This window comes from Rhineura floridana, chromosome 3 (genome assembly GCF_030035675.1).
Source record: "Rhineura floridana isolate rRhiFlo1 chromosome 3, rRhiFlo1.hap2, whole genome shotgun sequence".
In the NCBI taxonomy this organism is placed as follows: domain Eukaryota; kingdom Metazoa; phylum Chordata; class Lepidosauria; order Squamata; family Rhineuridae; genus Rhineura; species Rhineura floridana.
The window spans coordinates 91,408,579-91,414,275 of record NC_084482.1 but is presented as its reverse complement, the minus strand read 5'-3'; the positions used below and the strand labels follow the sequence as shown (position 1 = coordinate 91,414,275).

Sequence of the window (5,697 nt, the reverse complement as noted above, 5' to 3'; positions counted from 1 at the left end):
GAGATAGATTAGATAGATAGATGATAGATAGATGATAGATAGATGATAGATAGATGATAGATAGATGATAGATAGATGATAGATAGATGATAGATAGATAGATAGATAGAATAACTGTTATAATTACCCATTATAGTGAAAGGGGTGGAGGTGGAGAGATCTTCATTTTTAACAGTTCTAATTTGGTTGTGAATAATGAGTCTAATTGGAAAGATGCCAAGAGGCTCTAATTGGAGTTGCCAAAGCTATAGATCAGAGTTTCCAAAGCAGCTTCCCAAAGCTACAGATACAGGTACAAGCTGAATCTTGTAACCAGTGCACACCCCTCGTAGAAATATTTTAATAGCATACATAAATAAGAAGATTGTATTGTGAGATGGCAGACATTTCTGCTCTGGGGGTATTTAAGAAGAAGCTAGATGGGTCCTCTGTCAGGGATGCTGCAGCTGTATCCTTCACTGAGCAAGGGACTGAACTGGATGTCCAAGGTCTCTTCCAATCCTATTATTCTAATATCTCTAGAAGAAACCTATATTGAGGGTTTGATAATATGCCCATTTATTTGTCCATCAGTTAAAAGTCAGATTAATCAGATAAGTATTTTACTGATGCATTCCTTTTCTTGTTTTATAAATGCTATGTGCATGGAAAACTGAAACTGATTTTACTTTTAAAAAAACACAACTGGACACCACTGGAAGTACCGTTTGCTCAATATTCTTAAATGCATTCCAGTTTTGATAAGAAACCATAAAGACAAACTGGGTCCTCATTGCCACCATGGCTCACATATTTGTTATAAACTATAAATGTTTCACAAATTGCCTCCCAGGGTCCTACTGGAAGGAAGGGCAGAATATAAATCAAATAATAAATAATAAATAAACAAATGAAGCTAAATGATTCTGTTGAATGTGCGCAGCTTAGGAGCAAATAATGCCTCCTCTGCAAAGCATTAGCTCCAGAAGATCTGAGTGGATTAAGTGTTGTGAAGAAATGTAGAAAGAATACTTGGCTATGATTATGCACGTAGTGAGCAGATCAGTTTTACAGAGTGGCTTTTCTGTACGGTACTGCACTTCCAAAGAATGTAATGTATAGCACGGTATATCCACATTACACATAAGTAATATAAAATAATTGATTTTTCAGAAGGCTTATCCAGCGTGTGGCAAAGTGAAGAATACTGGTAAACTGCGATGCTCATTACTTTGATGGTGTTAGCTCAATATGCATGTTGCATGTTATTGTTTTGGATGTGACACAACAGCAAGCATGCACATATGTGCATACACATAGCATGTCTTCAAACAAGGTCCTGCTCTTCCAATTCAGCACAACTTTATAGCCATAGATTAATATGTGAAGCAATAGCATATTGATAAGAGTGTGGGGATGAGGCCACGTTTTGGGGATTCTGTATGGGGTGCTGTATGGTTGGAGGAAAGAGGAAACTGAATGCATTTAAGCAGTACATGTAAAAAAAGTCCATCTGACCGTGGACTCAAAGTACTTTTAAGAGTGAGTTGGCTCAGCCTGAAATACTGCCCGGTTATCCATTCCAGAATATTGCACATATTTTAGAAAGTGTGCTTAAATCTAGGATTGGAGAATAATCGCCGCATTGAGTGCTGTTGGTTGTAGGTAATGCAAGAATTATAGCTCAAGTTGATACACTGCAGCCACTGTTGATAGCCTCCTATTGAGTGAAGCAGAAGGATTATTTACTGAGCCTGTTAATTGTCCTTGAACAGCTTCTTAATTGTTCCTTTCTGTTGGTTTCTCTTTTGGAGGGGGCTTTAATTTCTGGTTTCCCTTGCCCTTTTAGTAGTGAAATAGCACTACTTAGTATTTAAAAATGAGAAGAAAATATATTAGGAGGAAATAAGTTTTTGAAGCACAGCTACCCATGAAACGACCTTAAGGGGCTATTAAGATCTGATATACTATTTGAGAGTCATTAACAGGCTAGTCATTAGCAGCCCTGCTGTGTTCAACAGGAAGCAATAAGAGCAGTAGAACTGTTAACCAGGAAGCTTTTAATTAAAGGCACAGGAGTCAATACTGGACATGCTGATGTTGCAATTTTATTGGAAAATAATTTAAATCACTATAAATCAGATCTGGAAAAAATATGGGAGATCAAGCAGAAAACACCGAACTACAATGATTTGGCAATGGCATTGCCCAGAATTTTCCATGGAAAGTGAACAAATTCCAGAGAAAAGGGCTAATGTGGAAGCAGCCTTAGATATTACAAAAGATAAGGTGCTGCCAACACTCCTTTTCTCTTTGTCCCATCTTCTTCATAACATCTAGTATTAGTGTGACATCATGGTGTTGTGCATTTCCCCATTGCCGTTGACCAAGGATGTGAGTCTTGGGCAGGACAACATGCAATGTGATGATGACATGTCATGTACTGTGCTATCAGAAGCACAATGAGGATGGGGAGAGAGAAAGGCATGGATTGGCAGCCGCTCTATAGCTCTTGAAACATCTAATTCTGCTCCCAGTGATGGGAATGTCCCAGTACAACTGGGAAAGCCATTCTGTACCCCACAGATCAGGGGTGAGGAACCTCAAACCCAAATGTGGCCCTCCAGGCCTCTCTATCTGGTCCTTGAGTCTCTTCGTAGGCCGTACCCCTCACTTGCCCTGCTCCATGTCCTCCTTGAGTGCTTTTACCTGGCTGGAAGGTATCCTTGAACTGTAGTAGTGCTGCTTGCATGTCTGGATGGGTGTGTGTGTAGAAACCCCTGCCTTTTCTGTGGCTGGAATGTAGCCTGCTGTAGAAGGGCAAGAGTCACATTCGTTGCTTGCTGTACCCACTTTTGCCTCTGGCCCTGCCCATCACTGGTACGCCGCTCCCAAAAGCTTTCCCCACAATGAAATGTGGCACTTGGGCTAAAGAATATTCCCCATCCCTGCCATAAATGAACTCATCAGAAACTAGCAAAACAAAACATCATCTCTGTTATCACAACTATTTCAAGAAGACAATATCCCATTTTCACTTTTTTTATGATTACAAGCCTCCTCTTGATCTCCAGCCTCTACTTGCTTGTTCACGTCTTCCCAGGTGAACTCCTAATGATGCATGGGCAGGAGCGTTCCCATTTATGTGTTATACCAGTCAATATTCTATCCTCAAATAAATGTCAAATTTTGAAACCTTTTACCAGATGTCAGATTTCCTTTCCAAAGTCAAATATTGCTAACATGGCTGGAATTTACACATTCATGATGATCATCATGACCAAGATAGATTATAGTGTCTTATTGGCTTGGAATGAGAGTGGCCAGGCGTAGCCATAAAGTTTCATGAAGTTCTTAAGGTTCTAAAGACTTTGGATATTTTATTAGGTGAAATTGTTATTCTCCATTAAAAATAGTATTGGGTTTCATTAGTAAGCCTAATTTTTCCACTGTTAAAAAATGTTCCTTCTCATCAGGGAGTGGCAGATAAAATCTGCAGAGTTTTATGGTCTACTTGTACCAAAAAAGGAGCCTTCTCAATTGGCTGAGGCTGCAGCTCCTTTCTTGGGAGCAAGTGCCACTGAAGTCATGAGACTCGAATAAACATGCTTAGGACTGGGCTGCAAATAACTTTACTCTAAGCAGACTGTGACATCAAATAAGGACCACGCAATAAAACTCTCAGGTTAGTGGAATGTTGAACCATGGTGGTGGTGTAACACTTAGCACTTCTGGACTTGCACAGATGTCAGAGGGAAAGCTATTTTTGTTTTTTAAATGCTGGAAATTGAGCAGGCCACAGAACAATTTAACACGATTCCCAAACTTTGGAAACAGAATGTGGTCTTGGAACTGACTGGGAAGTGGTAATTGTTTTTCTGGGTGGAGGGACTGGAAATTTTACATTCTTGGTGCAGGATCAATCCTTTGTAGCAGAATCATTTCTATTTGAAATACAATAATTGTTTTCCCTATCCAGATACAGCCATTTAATAAGCTTTAATTCCAGGACTTAACAGTGGAAAGGTAAACATTCTTTTATTTTCTCTTTTTCAGGCCCGGTCCATCTGAAGCATTTATTGCTATCAACGGTCAAAGTGGATAGAAAGAGAGGTACAGCGAATTAGGAAAAATTAATGGAGTTCAAGGAAAAAACATTCATCCATAGGGATCTAATATAAAATCATGGGAGTGTTAGAAAAATGAAAAATCGACTTTAATCCCAGCGTACCTGGGTAAAATTATTAGCTCTATACGAACTGAATACAGAAATTAATTCTACAGTCTGGGTTTGGGCAATATCAAGAAACCTTTTTCTCTCCCCCCAGCCTCTGACAATTTCTTATGGACTGAGATGCTGGAACTGATCCAGGACAGACTCTAATATGTTCTAATATATTAGATCTTAAATTCAGTTGTGTTAGCCACATTCTCTCCTACTTAGGTCTAGTCACAAATAACTCAGGCATATACATAGATGAGCTCAGCAAGACTTTGGATTTGCTTCCAAAAGGTCAACATTTCAAAAACCAGGGATGTCATGCAGCTGTTAATATGGGTGAAATCCAATGTAATGCAAACAGGCATCTACTCATGCAATGGGGCTTTTCCTTCCTTGTTCGCTCCCCGCAGCCCTCCACCCCATCCCAACATCTGCTCAAGAGGGTTATGGGACCCTCACTTGGTGCAAAGCCATCCATATTGTTCCAGTGATAATAAATCTATTGTTATGAATACTGACTAGCCAGGTTGGCAACATCTCTTGTTAGGGAAATTACAGGTTAATGTCTAAACAGCGCTAGTAGATATTTTATGTCAGGGATGGGGAACCAGCAGTCCTTCAGATGTTGTTGGACTCCAACTTCCATCAGCCCCAGTCAACATGGGCAGTGGTCAAGGATGATGGGAGCTGGAGTCCAACAAAATTTGGAGGGCCATAGGTTCCTCTTACCTGCTTTAGGAGAACTAATTGTTAGAGGATGGTTTCTTGACCATCTCTGAAATGTGAGAGCCATTTTGCGAAGCAGACTCATTCCCCCCCTCAATCTAAGGGTGGGATTTGGGCTTGGGGAGGAGGCTGCTATTTTAGTGAACAAAGACAGAGCGACACAGGATGAGATAGGGAAAGAAGTTGTGAGAGAGAGCTAAGCTGTGAGCTGAAGGGACCTTGGAGTGTAGATATCACTCTCTGGCATCTGATATGGGACAGTGGGTCTACTGACTGCTAGGAGTGCTTATGCCTCTGCCTATGCTCGTGTATTTGTAAATAAATCAAATACTACAAAAATACGTCTCTCCTCCAAAAGGGAGCCAAACCCAAGTACTGCTATCACTAGAACTTTGCACAGCTTAAGGAATGAGGAGATGGTCACCTGCAACAGTTACTACTTTTGGTAACTGGACACTTTAATATTTTACTAATATCAGTCCTCCCATGTGTTTATCAGTTATATTCCAGAATGGACTGTGCTTGGATTTGGGGATACAGAATAATGGGAACCTTATGGGTAACTAGCAAGGCATTCACATGTCTTTTCCATGAAAAGTCTGGATGAGGCTATCCATTTGAGTGTTAGTGCTAATAATCTCTTAATGATTCTTGAGAACAGGAAATATGAAGAGTGCTTTAAAAATAAACCTTGCGACATCCATATGCCTCTGGTTACAAGGTGGTAGAAGAACACATAACAAAGTTCTTTGGAAATTTTCAGGGTGAAT

General features: G+C 40.1%; 1 long non-coding RNA gene across 2 annotated transcripts in view; it reads left to right on the top strand.

Annotated features, from left to right (window-relative positions):
- The window catches only part of LOC133382220 (uncharacterized), a 19,646-nt gene extending 14,933 nt beyond the window's left edge, over positions 1 to 4,713 (top strand). Inside the window, exons 2-3 of one of the 2 annotated variants that reach the window (XR_009761856.1) lie at positions 1,153 to 1,189; positions 4,036 to 4,713. This is a non-coding gene — a long non-coding RNA (uncharacterized LOC133382220). Of the gene's footprint in view, positions 1 to 673; positions 1,190 to 4,035 lie in introns of those variants that run through there. The other variant, XR_009761855.1, reaches the window with a different exon arrangement.
- Positions 4,714 to 5,697: the final 984 nt, after the last annotated feature.